General features: G+C 46.3%; 1 long non-coding RNA gene across 3 annotated transcripts in view; it reads right to left on the bottom strand.

Annotated features, from left to right (window-relative positions):
- LOC137300862 (uncharacterized) overlaps positions 1-27,148 on the bottom strand; it is a 310,362-nt gene that overhangs the window by 86,349 nt on the left and 196,865 nt on the right. For all 3 annotated transcript variants that reach the window (XR_010958169.1, XR_010958167.1, XR_010958168.1), the window contains exon 4: positions 20,811-20,891. This is a non-coding gene — a long non-coding RNA (uncharacterized lncRNA). The remainder of the gene's footprint in view (positions 1-20,810; positions 20,892-27,148) is intronic.

The raw sequence follows: 27,148 nt of genomic DNA, 5'->3' as shown, positions 1-27,148 counted from the left end.
ATTTTTTATATAATACCTATATTATATACATTTAGAGACATTTGCAGCTCTTTACCCTCCACCTTTCATTATGCAGGACACTGAGGGCAGAAAAAAAATCACAGCTCTTACTAAATTATTTAAAATTTTAGAAACAGAAGAAAGTAATCTTAAAGCTGCCAACTCCACTCATAATTCATGTGAGTCCCCTTTCTTTGAAAAGAGCAGATCCCATGCTGCCCTCCTTTCTCCAGCCCAGACAGAATGCCCCCAATCTATCAATTCATTTCCCTGGTGATGGATAATATGTTTTTATATATTCGTGCTGCTCACGAGCTTCTCTGTGTACTGCGTGTAACCACAGACTCATTCTGTAGTAATGAGCTATCAAAGTGTGACATTTCTGTTTCCATGTTTACAGTCACACAAGAACCTGCAGCATTGTGAACGCTACAATAATTTAAGACATATGCTGAAGATTAATTTAACCCTTTTTGGGGCCTTGGTGCTCTGGTCAAACTCAGTCTCCCCTTTGATGACCCTCAATAGGTTTGCTGCTCCACCTGCCTCTGAGCCTCCATTCATGGCTTGGTTGGATGTTGACTAAGCTGGGAGGCAATTACAGAACTGTGTCATCTCCTACAGGAAGATCTCCAGTCAAGATCTACTAACTAGCCAGCATTGCCAGAGGCCATCATGGTGACAATAACTGTCAATTTATAAGTGTCCTAGCACTAGGGACATCTACAAAGTTACTTGAGTTGCTGCCTGCAGACGCCCCAAGGACATGCCATTATTTAGGAAGGCTAACCCATTTCAGCGCTTTCTCCACTGATCAGGAGCAGCAGCATCATAATTGAGACTATCAAAGTGGGCGTATATATAATCCAGAATAGAATCAGGGGTCTCAAACCTGATCGGGCTGCTGGGCCTGATGGCATTCATCCCATGGTGCTTAAAGGAATGGGAGAAGTGTTAAGTGAGCCCTTGGCTTATATATTTAATAGCTAACTAGAGACAGGAGGCTGTGAGCTCATGCCTTAAAGGATCTAGGCAAAGAATGCCCAAACCTTTCCACTTAGGACAAATTAAAGCCAGGAAACAGAACAGACTTCCATCCCACCCATCTGCGGTCAGTTCGAATCCAGATCCCAAAGGTAAAAGGACAATGTCCCGCCCATTGCTCCAATCTTTTTTAATTTGTTCTCAGGATGTGGGTGACACTGGCAAGGATGTAGTTATTGCCCATCCCTAATGGCCTGAGAAGCTGTTTGGTGAACTGCTGCAGTCGTGCTGATGGTACTCCCACAATGGTGTTAGATAGGAAGTTCCAGGATATTGACCTAGTGACAATGATGTGTCAGGATGGTGTGTGACTTGGAGGGGAACTTGGAAGTGATGATGTTCCCGAAGACATTGCTGCCCTTGTTCTTTTTTTGTGTCAGAGATCGTGGGGCAGGAAGGTGCTGTTGAAGGAACCTTGGTGAGTTGCTGCAGTACATCCTGTAGATCTACAGCCACAAAGCACCAGTGATAGAGGGGGTGGATGTTGAGGCACATATTGAGTGAAGTGCTCTGTTATGGATGAAGTTGAGCTTATTGAGTGTTGGTACAGCTGTACTCATCCAGGTGAGTGATGAGTATTCCATCACACTCCTGACTTGAGCCTTACAGATGGTGGAGAGAGCTTGAGAAGTACCCAGCCTTTGCCCTGCTTTTGTAGACCTGGTGTTGATATAGTTGCTCCAGTTAAGTTTGTTGTCATCCAACACTGATAACATTTCACAAATCTCATCATTTTAGCCATTCACAGCTGTGATGTAAGGTTTCATCACACCAAAAGACAGTATTGAATTTGAACATTGTAATACACTGTTTTACAAAATTATAATCGCCTGAGCCGCATTATGCCAGCATCTGACTTTTTTATAATAAGGCAGCTCCAATACCCTTTGGCAGTGATTACATAGAATTACATAGCGTCTACAGCATAAAAACAGGCCATTCAGCCCAACTAGTCTATGCAGGCATGTATGCTCCACACGAGCCTCCTCCCATCCCTCTTCATCTGACCCTATCAGCATATCCATCTATTCCTTTCTCTCTCATGTGCTTATCTGGCTTTCCCTTAAATGCATCTATGCTATTTGCCTTGTGGTAGCGAGTTCCGTGTTCTTACCACTCTTTGGGTAAAAACGTTTCTCCTGAATTCTCTATTGCATTTATTGATGACTATCCTATATTTATGGCCCCTAGTTTTGGTCTCCCCCACAAGTGGAACCATCTTCTCTACGAAAAACCCTTTCATAATCTTAAAGACCTCCATCAGGTCACCCCTCAGACTTCTCTTTTCTAGAGAAAAGAGCCCCAGCTTGTTCAGCCTTTCCTGAAAAGTATATCCTCTCAGTTCTGGTATCATACTTGTGAATCTTTTTTGCACCTTCTCCAATGCCTCTATCTTTTTTATAATATGGAGACCAGAACTGTGCACAGTACTCCAAGTGTGGTCTAACCAAGGTTTTATACAAGTTTAACATAACTTCCCTGCTTTTCAATTCTATCCCTTTAGAAATGAACCCCAGTGCTTAGTTTGCTTTTTATATGTTCTTATTAAACTGTGTCGCTACTTTTAGTGATTTGTGTGATCCCTTTGCTCCTCTACCCCATTTAGACTCTTATTTTCCAAGTAGTATGTGACCTCATTATTCCCACACATTGTCCTTTTTTTCACCATATCCCGTAGAGCCAGATGCTCTGATGTAAATTCTATTTGCTTTTGTCTTTTTTAAAAGACTCAGAAGTAGACTTTAGAGTAGATTTGTGAGGCAAGAGTATTCTAAAAACATTCTGACTTTTCCTTACGATCTTCTACGCTTTTTAAGAAATATTCCTAGTGTCCCATAAAATGCTCTTGAATGTTTTTCCATTCCCAATGTTATTTCCTTGACGATTCTGGAGTGTAACACACCCATCACCCCTGTGCTCGCTGATTTACATTGGCTCCCGGTCCCTCGATTTTAAAATTCTCATCCTTGTGTTCAATTCCCTCCATGGCCTCGCCCCTCCCTATCTCCGTAACCTCCTCCAGTCCTACAATCCTCCAAGAACTCTGCATTCTTCCAACTCTGGCCTCTGGTTCATCCCCGATTTCCTTCGCCCCTCCATTGACGGCCATGCCTTCAGCTGTCTAGGCCCTAAGCTTTGGAATTATCTCCCTAAACCTCTCTGCCTCTCTACCTTTCTCTCCTCTTTGAAGGTACTTTGAACATGCTCCTTAAAACTTACCTCTTTGACTAAGCTTTTGATCACCTGTCTTAATATCTTCTTATGTGGCTCGGTGAAAATTTTGTCTGATAACGTTCCTGTGAAGCGCCTTGGGACGTTTTACTATTTTAAAGGCGCTATATAAATGTAAGTTGTTGTTGGTCCAGTTGTGGAAAATTGGGAAAAAATCTGGCAATGTCAGATTTCCATCCATTTTTCCCATCAGATATTCCCCTTTTACACCTGCCAATCAGGCATAACTGACTCAATGCCTTTTACAACTAAGGTTGCTCTGATTATTGCGATCAAAATTATTTTTGGTCGCATTTACTGAATAGCAAAACTGATAATAGCTTAAAACAAATACATTCATAATTTATTTGAATGTCGACAAATGAAAAATTCATATGTTACTATTCCATTGCGATTGCTGTTAATCTCACTGCCCAGCAATGTAAGTAATAATTAAATAGTTATTCACTGCAACAAATTGTCGAGTTCAGATAAAATATTCTCAGAACACATTTAAAATAAACCCAATTAATTTATGGTTGTCACACAATTGGCTCAGTGTTAACCAATGTTCTTTTACTGGTGTTCAGAAAGAAAAAGACATGTATTTATATAACATCTTTCACATCCTCAGGACAGCCCAAAGTGCTTTACAGGCAATTAATTACTTTTGAAGTGTGGTCACTGTTATGTGGGCAAACACAGCAGCCAGTTTGCGGACAGCAAGGTCCCACAATCAGATCAGCCATGATCTTATCAAATGGCAGAGCAGGCTCGAAGGGCCAAATGGCCTACTCCTGCTCTTAATTGGTATGATCGTACGTATGACCGTACAAACAGCAAATGAGATAAATGATAAGTTATTCTAATTTAGTGGTGTTGGTTGAGGGAGAAATTTCCTGCTCAAAGAGGACTTGAGTGTTATGATCTTTCTACGTTCATAAAAGAATTCTATATTGTAGCCTTAAAAAATTTTACACTGGAACCTCAAAGAGTTTTCATATTCTGACCAACCCAGGTCTGGACCATAAGGTGGGCCCCACTTTCTCTTACCTGGTGTACTGTTAGCCCCGCAGTTTCCAGGTCAAGGATGAGGAAACTCCCAGCCTGGGAGACCCTTCCCCTCAGTCATGTTCCCGCTGAAGCAGGGGACCTTGTTTGAGGCAGGTGAAGGTTTTGCCCCGAACAAAGCCCTGCAGAAACTCAGCTGGAAGCCTGTAATCCAGCATAACAGAGTCCTGGCCTAATTTCCAGGGCATCACCCTCATTCCCAACGGTTTTCCGCTGGGAGTGCACCGGAAAAGCCCAAGCAAATTTGCAGCCTTTCCAGCACAGGCCAATGAATAGTGATGAGGAGTAGCAACTCGAGCTGGCTTTTCACCCTCCTAATGCAGGAGTACGAAGGTAAATTGTAGTGCTCCTACTGCTGTCCTAGCTAAGATCAGGTAACTGAGCACTAACTGGAAATTAAACCTTAGGCTTTCTGGTCTGTATGGTTTAATGCTAACTGGCCAATGCCTTTATCCATTGAGCCATCAGGGAAGCTGAAAATTATTTTCTAATTGAAGGAAATCTTCTTTATGAATCCACATAGCAGAATGTAGCAGTTTGAAGTCTTCTTACTGACAGGCTGGCGGAACAAGGAAAACATCCTGAAATTGACCCAAGATCCCAGTTAATAAACACGGGATGTTTCCTGACCTGGAATTGCACCTGAACTCACTGCAGCCTGACCTGATACTGACCACTGACTTTGGAGGAAAAGAAAAAGAAAAAGAAAGACTTGCATTTATATAGCGCCTTTCACAACCTCAGGGCATCCCACAGCGCTTTGCAGCCAATGAAGTACATTTGAAGTGTGGTCACTGTTATGATGTAGGAAACGTGGCCAACTAAATTGCACGTAGCAAGGTCCCAGAAACATCAATGTGATAATGACCAGATAATTTTTTTTTCGTGGTGTTGGTTGATGGAATTTACAAGGAGGTGGAAAATACAGTCCTTAGATTATTTTTCTCTTGCATCTGAATTTAAAATTAGTGCCTTTGAATGCTGCTGATAAGAGATTGGCAGTCCGCAGAGCTTAAGCACTTAATGGAGCCGTGGCAAATCCTATTGATTTTTGTTCGGGCTTACTGTTTTGAAGCTGGTTTCGGTGAGTTTGTGCTGGAATGTGCAGTCTTGTGTTATAGTTTTGTGATTCCTAGACTGAATTTTTTTAAAGGTTTGCAAAGTTCAGTGATTTCATCTGCCCAATGAAGTATGGAAGAAACTTTTTTAATGTCTAAATCTGAAGATTAGCCTGCAGGATAAGGAGGTGGAGGAGCTGCAGAGGTTTGGTCCACCTAACTCAATAATCTAACTGAAATCCATTCCCATAATTTAACAGCCCAGATTTTCAAATCCATAGTTCCCAATGTTCAGACTGGTGGGCAGGGGCGAGAATCGGCTACACGAGATCTCACTTTAATTCCTGCCCAATATTTTGAGGCCATGTGTGGCAGAAGGCTGCCATTTATAAGAGGTGGTGACACCATACATCCCATTTTCAATCATTACTGCCTCATTTACGCTCATGTCAATATAAAACAAACATTCAGCATTGCTTGGTGCTACAGAGAAAGCAGAGGTGGACTTAAAGAGCCTAGCAGGTACTTTCAAAGGATTCAAAGAAAATCTAGCCTAGAAGTTTAGTGCTGTTATTGGTATGGAATTAATATAATCTAAGCGGGGGGGAGGAATTTGGGGTGGAATTCATTTACACCACTTCTTGGCCTCAGTGAGACATTCTGCCACCTGCCCCCTCCATTGTGATGTCGCTTTTGGAGATGGGACTAGTGGGATGCTGGGCTCTCCCCGAAATCCTCCTGGTTCCACACAGCGTATGACAACCAGCAAGTACACTTACATGAAGCCGGCATACTTGCTGTGGAAGTGCCATAATTGGGTAACGCAATGATGTATCCAAATGGCAGTCAATCTAAGAGAGATTGATTGCCTTAGGGAAGCAGCAAATGAATGAAGGAACAGACAGGACTTCTAGTTGTGTCCATCTGCCCGTAACCACACACCAGAATATACAAAGCACGGAGCCTCCAAGTGTCCCAGAAACAATGCTTACAGATTCTGCACTTCACAAAGGAAACCAGCAGTGAGTTATGCCACTTGCTGCAACCCAACCTTCAGCCCACCTCCACTACTGGCACCAAACTACCAGCAGGTGTAAAGGTCAGAACCACCCTGAACATTTACACTATCGGGTTATTCTAAACTGCCAGGGCAATGCAAATTCCAGAATGGCAGGATTCCCCAAAGTCCAAGGAATCATGGATTGTACCCATGTGGCCATACTGGCTCCTTTGATCAAAGCCATCATGTATAAGGATTCCACTCTCTGAATGTCCATTTTGATTGCAACCACTAGCATCGTATCATGTAAGTAAATACGTGCTTTCCTGAGAGCTGCACAATACCTTCATTTTGAGGCAGTCCACTATGCCAGCACCCTTTAACCCAGAAAGGCAAGTCTCTGGGTTGCTATTGGTTACAGCCGTGGCTGATGATACTTGTGCACTTGCCTAGGATGCCAGCTGAGTACCACTAAAACAAGATCCATTCTTCTACCATAGAAATCAAGGCACACAATTAAAATGTTGAAAGTGGATCAGTCTGTTAGTGCTCTGCAATATAGTCCAGCTAAGGTCTGAAGGATCCATAGTTATTTGCTGTCTGCTGCACAATTTTGCCTTACAAAAAATTCTCGTCATGGAGGAGGTCCTGGAGGAAGAAGATGCCCAAGGGCAGCAAGGTTACTAGCTAGAGGAGTGGCCGCATGCCTGAAGAGGATGGGGACGAAAACCTGTTGTTGGCTGCAAGAGACATTTGTGCTACTCTCATACAGGAGGCTTTCTCTTCACTTCTGCATCCGGCCAGCGTATTAACAGTACTGTGTAGCATCTACCCCCTTCCCTCCTCAAATCCCATCATCTGCATGCCCTCTCCTGTCCACGTTAAATCATACAGCTCCTTTTGAAAACACCTGATGAAAGCCACTTCCATGATCAATGTCTGCATGCATAACAACTTTCAAGCAACTGTAATGTTGATAGCCTATTTTTTGTGTATGTGCTTTGTGCTTCTTGCCACTGGTGTGAAGTATGAACACTTAAAGCTAATTTAGTGCTTCTTCTAGGTGCTATATGAGTGTATAAGGTAGCTCTGCTGTGCTGCTAGTATGAGCTTTTTGGGTCTGGGGTGGCCCTCGTCTCATGTCAGCAAAGTCCTCTAATGGATCTACTGCAAGCTGCACCTCTTGTGCTGCTGCATGAGCAGCCTAGTCCTCCTTTCTGCCATATGTGCAAACACCAGAGATAGCTGGTGGGAGATTTAGCCTGTTCTGCTATCTTGAGAGACTGCCCCATTATCTGTGTGCATTCATGCCAAGCCATTAGTACTGGCTTTGAGTAGCCACCAATCTGTGAGAAAGCTGGCCTATCGGTACCAATGGCATCGGTGAAGCCTTGTGAAATACTAGGCCCAGAGTGGGAATCAGGCAGGGGCGAGCGCCAAACCCTCCTGACCTCGGCAGCTTGAGCCACGGGCGATTTTAACTCCCGGGCCTCATCTGCTTATTCCCGGTCAGTTGTCCACCATAAACAAGCAGGAAGTGGCAGCTGGCCGTCAGGTGGGAGCGGAATGTCGGGCAGCAGGATTCGGACAGGTCAAGTAAATCATTTGATGTCGGCAGTGTGAGGATCGGGTCATTTTAACTCCTGGGCCTGATTTGAATGTGATAGGTGGGCTGTCCACATGATCACATCAGGAAATGAGCAGCCTTCCCATTTTCATAGCACAATTTCTGGCATCCAAGGTCTATTTAAAGCGCCTCTTAAAGGGAGGATGCATTCCCTGCTTTGAGCTCTCATTGCAACTGTGCCGGACACAATTCTGGTACCAAAAATGAGTCAGGGGGCTAGTCCCAGATTTTGTTATGTCCCAAGAGGTCCTGGTGGAGGAGGTCAGGGCAAGGAGGGAACAACTCTTTCCCACCACTGGAAGAAGATACCCAGGACCAATATTCAGCAGGCCTGGAGAAAGATGGTTGAGGAGGTCAGTGCCACCAGCATCACCCCAAGGACCCTAATTCAATGTAGGAAGAAGTGCAATGACTTCACAAGAGCAACAATGGTGAGTACAGCTCTTCATCTCTCCATCTCTCTTAATAACACCTGCCAACGGTCCTTTCACCCCCAACTCTCAACAATTCCTTTCCCTTCATAACATCCTACACCACCAATCACCAGGGCACATTCCAAGCACATTCACCTCTTCCTTTGCTGTCTTCGTACCGATACTAACAGCATTCTCTTCTCACATGGTGACAATTGCAGAACCAGCAAACTCCTCTCAGGACTCCTTCCTTACTTCACAATCCAGATACCTGGCTTTCCATTCATCAACTCCCCATTCTGATTCTATGTTGCTTTTTCTCCAGTTCTCAGCAAATGCCCTACATGTCAACTTTCCTTTTCAACAGCCACTCACTTGTCCTCTCTATCAAAACAGCACATAATGCCAGGATGGGACGACTGAGGGAGGAACACCCATTATGGCCCTCACCCAAATGGAGCAGGAAGCCCTGGAGATTAGTGGCCCAACAAAAGCGATATGCATTGGGGAAGGTAAGACTGGCTTCTGAGCCACCCCTCAATATGAAATATTTGTAGCAGAGGAAGATACAGGGAGATGGGGAGAGAGATATCAGTAGGATTAGTTTTCAATTGCTTTAGCAAAGAGCCGATGCAGACACAGCATACCCAATGGCTTCCTTCTGTACTATAAGGTTAAATTGTTCAATGGTTCTCAACCATTTAGAATTGACTTAAACCTGCAGGTGAAAATCAGCTCCAATGTACCTAACCATTTATTGCAGGTTGAAATTGTGCCAAACTGCCCTAACCTAGATGATGTCTGTGTGTGGTCCTCATCAACACTCCAGGTGACTATCCTGATGCCTTTCCATTAAGCGATTAGAAAGATTGTTAGATTGTTCAGCTGATCAATTTATCTGACACACTGACCTTCAAAGAATGTGCCTGTTCTTGAAAGGAATTGAGTGTACAAAAAACACATTTTGTGTGCTAACAGTTTGGTTTGTCTCACTATATAGCACATGGGGTTAAATTTAGCTCTAAGTTTACACTTACATAATTCGTACAAGGACTGTATTCTGATTTGCTGAGGAACAAGTTAGCATATTTCTTTCTGAGATGTACTTAATCTCAAGTTATGTAAGGTGACTATCTGGCTGGCCTGTTTGATTAATTGCTTGTGAACTGTTTCCAGACTTTTTGGGGGTTAAATTGGATAACCCCTGAAAATGGGTGCAGGGAGTGCGGTACGCGATGCAGGCAGCACGTTACATTCACGCTGCCTGCTATTTTAAATGATTGCTGCGTCCAGCCAGCGCTACCTGCGCTGGTGATTGGCTGCACGCATCACCAGTAAGCCCCGATATCGTGAGTGGCTCCCGCTTCTTAAAGGCAGCCTGCACCTCCTTAAAGAGAAGGTACATTGTGGCTGCAAGAAGTGGTGGAAGTCGTTTGTGAAGTGTTTCAGTGCTGTAATATTTTTCAGAATGGCTGCACCTGCGAGAGAGCGTGCACTAAGGTTCTCTGATGCACTGGAGGCCTTGGTGTAAGAGGTGGAAAGAATGACGGGCATCCTGTATCCGCAGGGGGACAGGAGGCTTTCCAGACATATGCTCAAAAGGCAGTGGGAGGAAGAAGTGGAGGAGGTAAATGCCAAGAGCATAGCTCCCAAGAACATGGATGCAGTGCAAGAAGAAGAACAATGATTTAACACAAGTTGTCAAGGTGAGTGAGCTCAAGTTTCATGTGGCATATCCTACCAACTGCACCACTAGCCTCATCCACTGCTCAATGCACTACATCCCACTTCACTCATCTACCATCAATCTCTTTCAATCAGTACTCAACTATTCAAATCATCTGCTTTATCTCACCCTCACACACTTAACACTGATGCAAACTGCACACACTGGCAGCTATTCAATCATGACTGCCACATCACCTAAACATCTTGCAGGACACTCACTGACACACTTCCTTCTTTCTTGCAGGAGAAGGTGGCGCATAACAGGAGGCAGCAAGAAACAACTGGAGGAGAACAAGCGTGCCTACACATTTTAACTCCTGTGGAGGAGACAGTGCTGGCCATCATGGGAAGTGTCATCGCTGAGCCTGTGGCCACTGGCAGTGTTGGAGGGATCGATGATGAGGTCCTCTGCATACCTAATCCTCCTTCTCTCTTCCCGCTTCTCCCTTCTCCCACAATCTTTTTTGATTCACGTGCTGCAAATGGTGTAAGCACGCACTTCTTACTTTCTCCTCTCTCCTCACCACAACCCATCCCTTGTCCCTTTGTCATTTCAGATACCCAAGAACTGGAATCTTCCCAGTCAGGGGAGGCGGAGAAAGAAGACAGAGATGCTGAAGACACACCATCGCTCAATCTTAGACTCACAGCCACCAGCTCAGAGTCTGACATTGCCCGTACTTTAAAGGCTAGGATAGAGGAGGGATGTGCACATGGTGAGACACTGGGCACAAGTGCACAGGAGCCAGAGTTGGGGGGAACAGATACCGCAGGTGCCAGCTCACCGGAGGGTGAAGGCGCACACTAGTTCTGCTGCAGAGGAGTCAGATGATGACTTCGATGGGCCAGGTTACAGAAGAAGGCTGATGGACGTACACAACCAAATGCTTGGTGCACTGGAAAGCCTGCCAGAAAGCCTGCGCACAATGTCAAGGGGCATTGAAGAGTCCAGCTCCAACTTGGCACAAGGCTTTGCACAGAGCTTGGAGCCCATTCTTTCTTTCCCACATGGAACGAGTGGTCACCTCCATCAGTGCACCTGTGGAACCCACCATGATGCAGCATCTGATGACCGATATCACAGCTTCCATCAAAGGTCAGAGTGCTGCCATCATGGCTCTGGGTACCACTGTTGAAAGGGGCTTCCAGAGCATCACAGCAGTCCAGCAATCCATTCTCCATCAGATCACCAGGATTGCTGAGACGCCACCCCTGGAGAGTGGCAGTGGCTCCATGGAACAGAAACCTGCTGTCCTCTCTCAGGATGACAGCATTCCTGCTCCCACCCCTGCCACTTCGCCAGTGCCCTTGTCTTTGCCTGTCAGCCAACCAGGCCCAGACTGCTGCAGCCCAGGCTGGGATGGTACAATCTGAAGCAGGGCCCTCCCAGCCCAGAGCTGCTCGAGGTCGTCCTCCAAGGCCATCTGCAGTCTCCTCAATTGAAGGTCAGCAGTCTTCTACCACCCATGCTCCGGCCACTGGGGATGCACCTCGTAGGAGCACCAGGATAGGTAAAGGCACTAAGGGAATGCTCAAGGATGAATAGTCTCATTTTGTTTGCATAATTTCATGAGTTCATTTATAAACGTGGATTTGTATTTGCATTTGGTGGTGGTTTTTATTTCTGTGGTGAGCTGAGGGAGGAAGCAATGTGTATAAAAAGGAGGATGATTTGATGGTCATGTGAGAGAAGAAAGGTAAGGAGTGTGGGACTGTTGGTGAATGGGGAGGTGTCGTTGAGGTTACTGGTATTGCTCATTAATAATCTGATCACTTAGATCCCTGGCAGAAAGGGCCTGAATACGTTGTAGTCTCCCTTCCTCTTCTTCCTCCTCCACCTCCTTGCTCATGCGCCTCAGGTTCTCACCTGATAGGCGGTGGCTTGGGCTGTTCCCTCATAATGGCCAGGTTGTGCAGCATGCAGCATACAATGATAAATCTTGATACCCGTTCAGCTGAGTACTGCAGGGCTCCTCCAGAACAGTCCAGGCAGCGGAAGCATTGCTTAAAGTTGTTTATGGTGTACTCCAAGATGTTCCTTGTGGCAGAATGGCTCTCGTAGGCCTGCCGAGCACGTGTGCGCGGGTTCCCGACCGGAGTCATGAATCATGGCATGAGGGGATAACCCTTGTCGCCCAGTAGCCAGCCTTTGACTGACTTGCTGTGCTGGTTGAAATACAAGTGGAAGAGGTCTGCCACAGAATGAACGAATCATGCCTGCTGCCAGGATAGCGAGCACTGACCTGCATGATGCGCTACCTGTGGCTGCGCACTAGCTGCACATTAAGGAAGTGGAATCCCTTTCTGTTCATGAATATGCCCGAGTTCAGATGAGGAGCAAGCAAGGCAATTGCTTGCAGTCAATGGCACCTTGCACCATGGGGAAGCCAGCAATGCGAGCAAAACCTCGTGCTCGCTCCTCCTGTTTGTCTCTGACAAGAGGGAATGAGATGAATGTGTACAGAGAGCCTCAATAACCTCCCTTATGCTGCAGTGCACTGCAAACTGCGAGATGATGCTTATATCTCCAGCAGCAGCCTGAAAGGAGCCAGAGCCATGAAAATTAAAAGCCACGGTCACCTTGACCCCCACACGCAGTGCTGTCCTTGCTTTGCGTTGAGGCTGCTATTGTGGCTGCAGCAGTTGACAAATTTCAGTCACGACCTCTTTAGTGAACCGAAGACGTCTGATGCACTGGTCGTCGCTGAAGTTTAGTTAAGAGAATTAGACCCTGCAGACCCTCCGCAGATATGGCCTCCTGCTGAGTGCCCTCAGGATGGGGGGGCGCCATGGCTGCTTTCACTACTACATCATCCGATGCCGAGCAACATCACCAGCCTTGCCAGGCACAGCATCCACCTCCGCTATGTGGAGCTCTACAACACAGTGCTGCTCCACAGGCACCTGCACAAGAGCACGTAGGGCAACGACAGAGAGAGCAACGTCGCAGGAGGCACTACCCTCACCACAGGGTATACAGACCGAGGCTCAGCTTTCTGGACCTCTGAGGAGCAGTGCATAAGGAGGCTCAGAGTCAGTCGCCAGGTAGTCGCGGACATCCGCAGTATCCTTCAGGCCGAGCTGCTCCCGGCTGGGCCGAGCACCATTTCCTTACCTGTCGCTGTCAAAATCACTACTGCCCTCAACCTCTTCGCCTCCGGATCATTCCAGGATGCCACCAGGGACATCGGGGTCTCTCAGTCATCTGCACACAAGTGCGTAAGGCAGGTCACCGACTGCTTGTTTCGCAGGGCCTCGCACCACGTCAACTTCCCCATGGACGACCTCAGCCAGACGAAGAGGGCAGTGGGATTCCATGTTGTGGCTGGCTTCCCAAGGGTGCAGGGTGTAATCGATTGCAGCCATATAGCAATACGAGCATCTCCACACGAGCCAGGACTGTTCATCAACAGGGAGGGGTATCACTCCATCAACGCGCAGCTTGTTTGTGACCACCGCAAGAGATTCCTTCATGTGTGCGCCAGACTCCCTGGCAGCTGCCATGATTCCTTCATCCTCCGGGAATCCAACATCCTGCCCCTCTTCCATGCACCGAACACCCATAAGGGCTGCCTCCTCAGGGACAAGGGATAGCCCCTGCACACGTGGCTCATGACACCTTTGAGGAACCCCACCACCGAGCAACAGCGTCGATATAACAACAGCCACATCGCCACCAGGTCTACAATTGAGCAGGCTATAGGGCTGCTCAAGATGCACTTCAGGTGCCTTGATCGTTCTGGGGGAGCACTTCAATACGCACCAGACAGTGGGACGCATTATAGTCGTGTGTTGTGCCCTGCACAACAAGGCACAACAGAGAGGCGTGCTGCTTGAGGAGGCCCCATCCACATCTGCCACCCACACTGAGGCGGAGGAAGAGGAGGAGGAGGAGGAGCAGTAGCAACCCATGGGTAGAACAGCGGCTCACCTGGCTGCTCGAGGCCAGGAAGTCACTGATATGTGAACGGTTCTCCTAACAACAGACAGTCTTACACCACCTGGAAAGAGCAGCACCCACGCCAGCCCCCACCCCCCTCCCTGCACAAAACAGTCCTGCAACTACACATACACCCACTGTAGAGTGACCCAATGGGTGGCATCATGTGTCGCTGTTCATGGTGAACCTCATGAAAGGGCCTTATTACAGAAGCCAGTCAATTGTGGCCAAGACGTAGCAGTAGTGGTGACAATAATAATATTTAATGTGAGTTTAACAAAAAGCAAATAAAAATTTTAAAACATGACCAACCATCAAACAACCTTGTGCATCCCCTTCGTGCTCACAAAACCTTCTCCTTTCGCTTCCGACTACTTCTACATGGTGCATCCCCTGTGGCTGCAGCAGAGGTAGTGGCAGGTTGCTCTTGTTCATGCCCTGACCGATTAAATGCTTTGGGCCTATGCCCTCTGGGTTTTGGTGCTCGTGAGGGCCCCTCCAAAGACTGCTCCACCTGCACCTGTGCAGTGGCAGACTCAGCCACCTGGAGAGGAGGCAGCATTGTGAGTACTGGTTGAGAGGGGGGCAACGGGTGAGACGGGGGCAGGCGCTTTGAGTGGTGTCCCCACTTCCTTGTTCCCTTTCGCCATCATCTCTCCCCTGAGCCAGGCCCACACCACTCCTACCACTCTGCTGGACAACAGTTTGGAGAACATATGTGAAGCATTGTAAGGCCAGTGCTAGTGTATCTGCCTGCCTATTTAAGGTGGCAGAATGTTGTTTACCCTGAGTTCGAACGGCCGTTGTCAAGGCCTGAATGGACTCATTTGTGAGTCATGCTTGAAGCTCCATGGAAGCTCGCCTTCCCTCCATGGCAGACATTTCCGCACTTACTCCCGACAGTATCTCAGAGATGCCCTCACGTCCCTGTGCCACCATTCCACTCATGCAGAAGTTGGACTCCTCCATCCTATTGTGGAGAGTGCGCTTGGCACCTGTTCCAGCACCTCGCAGATGTGCTGCTGCCCCTCGATCATTCTCCTTTTCATGGATGGCCTCCGGGGTTCAGCATCTGTATCCAGCTGAGCAGAGCCTGGAGAGGAGTGCTCCCATCGACGTGGACTCTCCACAGCTGCCCCTGCCACCAATGTCTGCTCGTGCTCACGTGTGTGGTAACTCACCATGTGCGACCCCAACTAACTGAGGACGGGGACCCACCGAGGTGTGAGTATCTGCGCTGGTGGATGGCTCGCTCAGATGTGATGGCGCCCCCTCAGTGGCCGGCAGGTCCTCTGAGGAATCGCCCTCTGCCATCACAGCGGTCGCTGAAGACCCTGTACGAGAACAGAAGGCAATATTAAGCATGATCACAGATGTATCATGTTACGATGAGCATACTGAGGTGCTAAAGATGGCAAGGCATGTTAACATCAATTCATATTGTGCGTGCTGAATCTTAAAGTTCTGTCACCAGACGTTTGTTGGATGTCAGTCTCGGTGTCCCCGACGGACAGGCACTAGAGGGTGTGGCTCAGCTCCAGCACCTCCTGCTCCGTGTCTGTGAGGACGACGATCTGTTGCGGCCCCCCTCCGGATTTCGCCCTCTTCCGTGCATTCTGGGGTCCCTTTTCATATAAGGGGAGAAAGTACAGACGCGTGAGTGAGTGATGGTGACGTGGCCAACCGATGAATGCATTGGTATGGGTGTGGCTGACTGTAAAAGAGATGCATCGGAGGGTGAGTATGAGACAGAGCCATGACGTTGTATGAGGATTGGGTTGAGTGGTAGTGGTGGGGTGACTAATGGGGGAGGTGAGGAAGTGGTGAGTAAGTTGAGGATAAGCTTTGAGTGGGTGTGAGGAGTGATGTGATAGAGTAGTGTTGGCAGTGCAGGATGAGTTGTAGGGTGGGGGGGCGGTGATGTGGAAGTTGGTATGTAAGAGAATGAGTAAGTGAACTCACTTTACTGACCTAGTTAGGTCATTGAAACTCTTCCTGCGCTGGATCCAGGTGTGGGAGATGTTACTGCTGCTGGTGACCTCCTCTGCTACCTCGAGCCAGGCCTTCTTGGTGGCAGAGGCAGGCCACTTCCTCCCGTCCGCCGGGTAGAACACATCCCTCCTCCTCCTCACCCCCATCCAGTAGCACCTGGAGTGAGGCATCACTAAATCTAGGAGCAGCCTTTCTCCTGGGCTGCTTCATTGTGCTGAGTGGGTGTTTACTCCAGGAGCAGCCATTGGAGAACTGCCCCTTTAAGTAGAGCTCCTCCAGCTGACAGCCTGTGATGCGGGTGCGCAGTCCGCCCGCTGCGCAGCTTTCGGACGACAAACCCGGAAGCCATGTAAAGTGGCTCCAATTGACCCGCAATCGTGTGCGGAACGGACAGATTTTATTGGGCGGGTAACCCACACTCCCAATCACCCCCCCTCCCCCCGCTATCCCGCCTCCTTGCTAATATCAGAGCCCAGATAATTAACACAGATGAGGGATGCAACCTTGGGATCTTGTGGTCTAAGGGCTGTTATACCAGGCTGTGCTTTCATCCATTAATCCATCAAGTGGTCAACAAAATTTGCTTTTAACCAAACATAAACATCAGTAGAACTATACCATTGTTAAAAGGGACTTGTGCGCTATGGGCCGGTCCTAATTTGCATTTAGCTAATCCCAGTCAGTGAGCATTAGTGCACTGATGACCAGCAACCTTTCCATTCCTGATGTGGAGATGCCGGTGATGGACTGGGGTTAACAATTGTAAACAATTTTACAACACCAAGTTATAGTCCAACGATTTTATTTTTAATCCCACAAGCTTTCGGGCAGATTTATTTTCATAATCTATCTTCCCTTTCTTAATCAATCCTTTCGTTACTTTTTGCTGTCTTTTGAAGACTTCCCAATCTTCTATCCTCCCACTAAGTTTGGCTACCTGATATGTCCTTGTTTTTAGTCGGATACTATCCTTAATTTCTTTACTTAGCCGCGGATGGCTGTCATTTCTTTTACACCCTTTTTTCCTCAGTGGAATATTTTTTTTTTGAAAGTTGTAAAATAACTCCTTGAATGAACACCACTGCTCATGTACCGTCTTACCCTTTAATCTATTTTCCCAGTCCACTTTAATCAATTCCGCTCTCATACCATCATAGTCTCCTTTATTCAAGCTCAGTACGCTTGTTTGAGAACCAACCTTCTCACCCTCTAATTGGATATGGAATGTAACCATGTTATGGTCACTCATTCCAAGGGGATCCTTAACTAGGACATTATTAATTAATCCTGGCTCATTACACAGGACCAGGTCCAAGGTTGCTTGCCCCCTTGTAGGATCAGTTACATACTGCTCAAGAAATCCATCCCTAGTACACTCAATAAACTCTTCCTCAAGGCTGCCCTGCCCAATTTGATTTGTCCAGTTAATATGATAGTTAAAATCCCCCATAATTATCTGCTATTCCCTTATTACATGCCCCGACTATTTCCTGATTAATACTTCTTCCAGCAGAGATGCAACTATTAGGAGGCCTATATACTACACCCATGAGTGGTTTTTTCCCCTTATTATTCCTTATCTCTACCCAAACTGTTTCATTATCCTGATCCTTTGTCCCAATATCATTTCTCTGTATTACAGTGATTCCTTGCTTTATTAACATAGCCACCCCACCTCCCCTTCCTTCCTGCCTGTCCTTCCTGATTGTTAAATACCCTGGCATATTTAATTCCCAGTCGTTGTCACTCTGCAGCCATGTTTCTGTAATGGCCACAAGATCATACCCATACATAGTTATTTGTGCCGTTAACTCGTCCATTTTGTTATGAATGCTACGTGCATTCAGATAAAGAACTTTCAAATATGTTTTGTGACACTTAGTTCCTGCTTTTTCCTTTTTTAACACTTTACCTTTTACTCCATACCTTCTGTCCCTTCCTGACACGCTTTCCTCTGTCTCCCTGCTCAGGTTCCCAACCCCCTGCCACAGCTTTGATGCTGGGTTAATCGCCTTTCGCTTTCTAGTTTTTATTTTATCTGTCGTGCCTAAAGTACACTTTCTTTCCGCTGCTCTACGCTTTTCCCTCTCACTTGTTCTTGAACAACTGTTTGTACAATTTGTATTGTAGATTTCCCCTGGGTCTTCCCCTCTCTTGCTGCTCTCAATTTTATTCCCTTCTGACTCCCCGCTCAGGTTCCCATCCCCCTGCCACTCTAGTTTAAACCTTCCGCAACAGCACTAGCAAACACCCCCGCGAGGACATTGGTCACGGTCCTGCTCGGGTGTAACCCGTCACGCTTGTACAGGTCCCACCTTCCCCAGAACCGGTCCCAATGTCCCAGGAATCTAAATCCCTCCCTCCTACACCATCCCTGCAGCCACGCATTCATCCTGTCTATTCTCCTGTTCCTATACTCACTAGCACGTGGCACCGGTAGTAATCCTGAGATCACTACCTTTGAAGTCCTGCTTTTTAATTTATCTCCTAACTCCTTAAATTCGCCTTGCAGGACCTCATCCCTTTTTTTACCTATGTCGTTGGTACCAATATGGACCATGACTACTGGCTGTTCACCCTCCCCCTCCAGAATGCCCTGCAGCCGCTCCGTGACATCCTTGACCCTAGCACCAGGGAGGCAACATACCATCCTGGAGTCACGTTTGCGGCCGCAGAAACGCCTATCTGTTCCCCTTACAATTGAATCCCCTATCACTATAGCCCTGCCACTCTTCTTCCTCCCCTCCTGTGCAGCAGAGCCACCCGTGGTGCCCCAAACCTGGCTCTTGCTGCAACAATAAGCGAATGGGAAATCAAAAAATCTTTGAACGTCTTACTGCAAATAACTAATGCATTGAAAATTTCTCATTGCAATCAGATTTTCACAAACCAGGGGGTCATTAACAAGATGCATTAGGTGTAAGTGTTCAATTTGCACAGGTACAGGAGTCGGCATGGTGACACTAACTAACTGAGAAGTACCACACAAGCGTGGATTCTGACTTCTTTCCCAGTGTCTACTAATCATGCTAAATTCCATTTTGATTTCTCTACTAATTTAATACAACAGACTGTTGGCTGAGGGTATTGATTTCTCAATCTTGGCAGCTAGATTTGTGGCAGTACTTGTCAATGCATTCACCCATTTGTTGCTTCCAGCCATTGTTTTGCCACGTCAAACTTCAGCCCTTACAGCTTTATCTTCAAAGAACATTATTACCCCTTGACCAAGATTGAGTGCACCATTTTAATTTACAGCCACTAACTGGGTTCCAGCAGGTTATTAACAAGTCATAAATCTTTATTATATGTTTGTGCTACTTCAGGTAATGACTTACCAAGAGTCAATTCAAGGATAAGCAATACGATCAGTTACTGACTACGGGCCCAATTTAAATTTGTTTCAACCACACTATTTTGAACTCACTCTTTGGACATTATCTACCAGAACAGTTGTAGCTACCAGCAGGAGTCTCGTCCCCCATCAAAGCATATTGAAAATCCGGGCTTGCATTACCCAACATTTTCAAACAAATGGCCAGAGAATCATAAGCAACACATGCCCGAGCTTCTGATATGCACCGCCAGCAGTGAAAGTTCCCACCAGCAGCCCGGACTCATACTATTACTCCATAATCTTTGACTAGTTATTTGCATAAATTGACAGCAATTAACTGGTACAATACCAAATCTATATTAGGAACGATGATGTGGAGATGCCGTTACTTCCCTGTGGTTGCAACCGTGTTACCGGGGGAGGCTTGGTTGATGCTGGTGGTGATGCCGAGTTTCTCAAGCTTCCTGCTCTTGGTTTTCATGTCGGCAGCGTAGTTCCGTTGCCTCGTCTGTTTGGCAGTGTCTCGTAGCTGGTCTGCCGTGTCCTGAGTACAGGTTGAGAGTATGGGCTCTATCTTGGTTTCGAGGTTGCGGCGTCTGCTGTAGAGTTGGTGTACGAGATGGTTGCGGAGTGTGCGAGAGGTACGACGGCAGAGTCTCTCAGCGTAATCTGAATTGTATGTCGACTTGAGTGGGTTCGTGATCTGTAGTCCTTTCGGGATCTTGTCTGCTTTCTTGCATCTCTGTAAAAACTTGATGTCTGTGTCTATATGCGCGATCTTCTTGGATATCCTCTCCACTGTGAGCCGGCAGTTTGTGGTGTCGATAGTAGCCATGATGTGGAGCGGCCTGAACTGATAGTGGCTATTGACACCCCTCACTTTCATAAACACGCCCCTTACACCATGAACAATTTAATCAAGGATGAGAAGTAGAAGACTACAGTTCCCTATCATACCACAGAGGCCATCGTGAAGTTTAAGCACAGGCACATGGTGGGCATTTTGATGTATATGTTAATACTGAATCCCCCCCGCACTGGCTCAGTAAATACACTGTACACTGCAGTACTGAGTCGTACAGACGGTCATAGGTCAATCTTCGGTGGATTGTGGTCTTGTTCACAACTGGTGCACGGCCTCTTGGGCCACCACTAGCCTCCCCAGCATGCCGGTCATGTCCTGGTAACGCAAGAGGACCAATATCACGTGGTCCTCTTGCGCATCAGCTTCAGTGTGACAATTCGAAGTTGGTGCTGGGTTCGTGCCCGAAGTCGGGTTTGAACTAATTTCTAGGCTATTGTTTTTACCCCATAAGACTGTCTTCTTTAAAAAATAAAATACCCAGTCGATGCTGACTGGAACAGTAAGTTATCTCACTGATCTTTTACCTCGGCGTATGAGTCCGGACTGATGGTATCAAAAGTCTCCCTCTCTATTTTCTGTAAGGATTTTTCATCCATGATCAACCCCTGTTGGAGAAAGCCCAAAACACAAAATGGTTAGCTTGGTTCAGTGCTGGCACTCTCGCCTCCGAGTCAGAAGCTTATGAGGGCTCCATTGTCAGTGATGCTGTCTTTCAGATGAAACATTGAACTAAGACTGGTAGACATAAAAGATTCTATGACACTATTTGAAGAGCAGTATAGTTCTCCCGGTGTCAGCCAGCACCAGCAAAAACAGATTAACTGATTGTTTATCAGGCTATTGGACCATGTAGGGCATCACAGTTTATTCCCAAGCTGTATGTACCTAACATTAACATGTGCACTTTACAGCAGGGTCACTAATTGGTCATTAAGAGTTGGAACATGGGTTGGAGAACCAGCCTACAATGTCTCCATCTGTGCTCCCTTTGAACTTCCCCATTGGGAGCACAGGATCGTACAAATAACCCTTTAGTGGCCAGTGGACTATTTACCCCATTTCTGTACTTATGTTAACCATAATGAGGGTTGAATCACAGGAAATGGCATATGAAAAATCCCTGCATCGGATGAATGGAGTTCCCCATCAACAGACTGACCAAGCATAGATTGTACTAAGGAAGCCAGCTTCATTGCCATAATTAGGTTCTCCCAATGTCCAGCCTGGTGCACCTAGCGAGCAAGATTAAAAACTGTTCTCAATTTCCGGCAGAAAGTATTTCCCAAACCACAGCAGAGCCAATGATGGGGAAAACACAGGGAGGACCACTAGTGATTGCCAATATTGGGCGTGAGGGGTTGTCAATGATTGCCATTACAAGGCCATCACCAATAATTGCCAATACAGGAGGGATCCCTAGATGTTACCAATACAGAGGACAGATCGGCAATTATTTCCAATAGAGGGGGGATTGCTAATCATTGCCAATATGGCAGAATCGCCGATTTTTGACAGTGCATGGAGGAATCACCAATGATTGCCGATATAGGGCAAAGGTACAGCTCCCCAGATTTGACAATCTTCTGGAATTTTCTATTTAACCTTTGATTTTTGATTGTTAATATCATAACCAGAATAACAACAGCAGATAATATTGCAACAAACACAATGACTTATATCGGAGCACCATACGAAAATCATAGATTGATAATCAATGAATAGAGTAAACACTGAAGGGAGGGAAACAGATTAAGCTGAGGAAAAGCCAATCTGCTAAAGTTGGAGATGAGATCTCACTTTAAACACAAAGACCTTGACTGTGAGTGTCTGTAAAGTAACATGGATCCACTCGTGTTGGTCAAGGGTGAAAAGGCAGGTTTACCTAACCTCCAAAATAATTCAACACGGAATATGATCAAAATGAGTGACCCACACTTAAAGCCAACAGAAAAAGATCAAATCTTCTTGAAGTGAAAAGGAGGAGAAAATGCAGGTGATGAAGAAAATAAGAGCCAGAAAAAAATGAATGAGGGTCACCGACTAGTGGTGAAACATAATCGTCTGCTTCCCCAGGTGCAAAGAAGCTTCATTAACTTCAATCAGTTCAGTTCTGAACCTCGGCACTCAGTCCAGTCCCCGGCACTAATGTACTTGTCCTTTTTTACCGAAGCTCCCACCTTTCAGTAACCCTGTATGGATAACAAATTGCACCTTTCATCTTCTGTAACCTTTTCAAATTTCAATTTTTTTCATACGATGGCTGTAGGTTATGAATTTTTTATCTGTTACATCGGGCAGTCAAAGCACACGCTGTATATCGCTACAGCAAATTACTTTTTGAGTCCTGAGGGAGATGTCAATGATGTCAAAAGCAACATTTGGAGCCTTGCTGTCTACTTGGAAGATGGCAAATAGCACAGTAAATGACAACATCCTCAATCTCAACCCAACATGCCGGATCAGGAATGAAAAATAGGTCTACTTTAATTCCCTACTGTGTGGTGTTCTATGTTCTGAGAATTTATGAAATTTTTAAAAAGCCTAGTTTAATAGTCTATCCTCTACTTTTCATTAAACATAAATAGTCCGCCATACCATCACTCATCAGTGATGTCCATTTTTACATTATTGCAATGATCTCCAATTGTTGGCTTCAGACAATTCTCCCCCCCCAAATGTCCAACCAAAAATCAGGAAAAAATTTATAGCCCATGTATAAGACACCCCCATCAGTCACTGAAGCTTCACCGAAACCAATACTTTGTTTCTTGGGTCTCTGCATTAGATCACCGGGGTGCAGCAAGTATCCAGAAAATCGGGCAGGTCAGAACCCGTCCAGTTTTCCAATATTCACGGTGCTTAGGCGACCCAGCGCACTTCAGCATAGACCGAGGAAAATCTCCCCTTTAATGTAATGAAGGCTGACTGTCTCATGCACTGTCACTGCTGTGCACAGACATTGAAGAGACTAGAAGCAAGCTTAAGAGAGGAGAGCTGATGACCAAGAACTGGAGGGATGAGTGGGCGGCTGGAAGCTAGGGGGAGTCATATGGTGCTGGAGAATAAATAATGCACAGAAAAGCAGGAGCAGGATAGATAGAAGCAGTTGAATACTCTCCCTGGAGTGAATTACAGTACCATCAAGCACAATGACTTGTCTAAGAAATGGCCTCACATTCAACCGCTAAACAGGAACTTAAATTTCTAGACGTAGTCATAAATATACAGTACAGAGCACCAAGAGTCTAATAAAATTACTCTAGCCAGAAAAATGGTTTAAAAGTGATACAACATATACAGTGTACAAAATTGGCCAGGTTGTTTCCAGGCTACTGACCTAAAATTTACTCAGAGGCTTGATATTCATCTTGATAGGAAAATTAAAGATTTGAACTGAACAGTCATGACCAAGATCACTAAAGGCAATAAAATCACAGCTGCAATATAAATGTTTCATCTTCTGACTGTTTGTACAGTACCTGGACTTCATGTTCCCAGTGTATATAGCGCAGATGCTACTGAATCATGTTCACTTATCATTAAATTAGCCAGCTGAGTGCAGATTGTTATGCTACGATTATATAACAGAAGGCTGATGTTGGCCTGGTTGAACCGGCAGCCGTCTCTCTTCCATTATGGTAGATGATTATAGATTCAATTGGATCCTGTGTAGCCTTTTTGATAAATTGCTGTGCTAAATGTGCGGATGTCAGTGCTAAAGAATGGAATATTTTGCTTTTTCTGCTCAGTGTTGGCATCAAGTGTTCTCAAATCAGGACGACAGCCCAGATTATATGCGGTTCAATGCTCTTTCCATTTTGTCCCTGAATTCCAACTCAATTCTGCCTCCCGATGCCACCAGGATAACGTTTCCATTCCCTATTATGGCAATCCTGTGGGCTTTCCAATTGACTTTGCCAAATTAGTGACAAATTAGTGATTCTTTTTGCTGTCAACTCACATCCAGTTTTCAGACCTTTTTTAGCCTATTTTCTGCGTTCAACCACTGAATTTTGAGCTCTGCTAACAACTTTTTCCTTGTGCTGGGCAGTCTTTGTCTGCCTTGAAAAGAGTTTTACTTCAGTCCTGAGTGTTCCGGTGATCTGCTTTTGCGGCTGGAGGATGAGGGCGAGCAACAATCAAGACAGGAGAGACTGGAGCAGTGGGAGAAGAGGCAGGAGGAGGGCGCTACGTAGGATGCCATATCCACATCCGGTCTTCAGGGTGCACTTCTCATACCTCTACTTCACTGAGGAGCAATGTGTCAGGCATCTGCGCTTCACAAAGGAGGCCGTCACTGAGCTATGTCACCTGCTGCAGCCACAACTGGCGCCTCAAACCAGGGCATGGACAGCACTGCCTGTGGTCACCGTGACCCTTAACTTTTACGCCACGGGCTCGTGCAGGTGACATCAGCGACATCACCCAATTTGCTGTGCACTGCTATAAGAAGAAGGTCACCAAGGCTCTCTATGCCAGGACAAAAGCATACATCACATTCCCAATGGACACAGCGAAGCAGAAAGAGAGAGCACAAAGCTTCACCTGTGTTGCAGCCTTCCCCAGGGTCCATGGTGCCTTAGACTGCACCCATATTGCCTTATGTGATCCCCATCACCGTCCTGATATCTTTCTCAATAGAAAGGGATTCCACAACTTCAGTGTCCAGCTTGCTTGTGACCAGAGACAGCACATCATGTAGGTCTGTGCCCGGTTTCCTGGCAGAGGTCATTATTCATTCATCCTGCACCAGTCCTCTACCATCTTTATTCCAACCAAGCCATCAGGTCGCAGGCTAACTACCAGGCTAACTAAGGGGTATCCCCTCCTGACTCCTGTCAGGAATCCGGGCACAACCACAGAGCTGGCCTACAATGGGAGCCATGCTACCACCAGAAATATCACCGAGCAGACCGTCAGCGCACTCAAGCAACGCTTCCGCTGCCTGGACAATTCGTGAGGAGCTCTGCAGTACATCCCTGACCACATTTCAAGATTTGTGGTTGGGCACTGCATGCCATAAGTTTGCCATATTGAGGGACCAGCTCTAACCACCACCTGGGCAGCAAGAAAAGGAGGAGGAGTTGGAACAGTGAGCCGGAGCAGGAGGAAGAGCACCACGAAGAGGAGGAAAAGGAGTGGCATCGACCACCAGTGCCCCTAGCTGCCAGAGCTTTTAGAGAACAGCTGATCCAAGAATAGAAGATTTCCCAGGTGCACATAACATTTCTACTGCTACACCAAGTGCAGAATTCAGGCCATTATATTTTTTTATACCATTCAATACGAAAGCTATGTAAAAATATTAGCATGCTTTTGCAGTTTGCATTTGTGCCAAATTTTGAGAAGAAAGCACATCCACTCCTACCATATCCTTAAGTTCTTGCCTCATAGATTCAAAGAGTTAATCTGCCTGATGTTATACTACTAGTCACAGACTTATTTCCAGGAATTGGGCAATGGCAGTTCCATGTTTGATACTGTCTCCTCTTCATCTGTACACTGAACCCCAATCAAGGCCTCATACATTTCCAAAGTGGCCAACTCAACTCTAATGCTTCTTCATTTTTTTTTTCATTCGTGTTAGATTGTTCATTGCTGCCCATAGATCATGGGCTGGCTTCATTCCTTACATAAGAATGATGTTATCCAAAGGCATCAAAAGCTGCAGGGTGCCAGAATGTACCAAATGGATGAGAAGGGAGTAGATTAATCAGCAGAGGCTAGAGTCAGAGAAGAAGAACAGAACATCAGGAGAATAAGATGGGTGACTGCAATGTTAGGCTTCATAAACAGGAGTTATGATAGAGTCAGAAGGTATTCCTTTCTACTGAGATGAAGTTGCATTTAATATTGCACTGTTATATTCATAATTAATTATTAAATATCACATTATCAGTATTAAGCTGTAATTCTGCACATCTGACATTAGAATCTGTGCAGGGGTGGGACAGGAATGCTGTCATCCTGAGAGAGGACAGCAGATTCATGTTTCATGGGGCCACTGCCACTCGCTGCCTCCTGTTATGCACCACCTTCTCCTGCAAGAAAGCGGGACATGTGTTGGTGAGTGTCCTCCAGGATGTTTGGGTGATGTGCCTGTCATGGTTGAATAACTGCCAGTGTGTGTGCCCTGTGAGTTGTGGGTGTGCGGCTTGCAACAGTGATAATGTGTGAGGGTGAGAGGAAGCATTTGATTGGAAGAGTTGAGTACTGATTGAAAGAGTTTGTTGGTATGTGGGTGATGGGGGGTTGCAATGTGAGGAGCAGTGGATGCAGCGAGTGGTGCAGTTGGTAGGAGATACCACTTGACAGTTGACCTCACTCACCTTGACCACTCGTGTCAAAGCATTGAACTTCTTCCTGCACTGCATCCATGTTCGTGGCTCTATGCTCCTGGCATTGACTTCGTCCCCTACTGCCTCCCACTGCCTCTTGAGCATACGTCTGGAGGGCATTTTGTCCCTCTGTGGATATAGGATGCCCCTCCTTCTGTCCACCTCCTGCACCGAGGCCTCTAGTGCATTAACAGAGAACCTTGGTGCGTGCGCTTTCGTAGGCCTAGTACAAACTCAGATCGGCAGATTGGTGAGGTCTGGCGTGCAGATTGGAAGATGTGGGATTTAGTAGTGCGCAACCTTTATTCAATGTTTTAACACAACTCAGTAGTTTGTAAACATAGGGAGGGGAGCTGCATCTGTGTTTTACATGTGCGATGTCTGATCTCCATTCAGACTCCATGTGGACCCGAATCATATATTTTGCAAATAAAAGGTGCAGGCTGCCTTTAAGAGTTGCGGGCTGCCTTTAAGAGGGTCAGGCTGCCTTTTAGCGGTGCTAGTCACTCGCGCCCCCCTGCTGG

The sequence above is a fragment of the Heptranchias perlo genome, chromosome 32 (assembly GCF_035084215.1).
Source record: "Heptranchias perlo isolate sHepPer1 chromosome 32, sHepPer1.hap1, whole genome shotgun sequence".
NCBI classification, from domain to species: Eukaryota; Metazoa; Chordata; class Chondrichthyes; order Hexanchiformes; family Hexanchidae; genus Heptranchias; species Heptranchias perlo.
The sequence above is the reverse complement of the archived record's forward strand: the minus strand, read 5'-3'. Positions and strand labels throughout refer to the sequence as shown.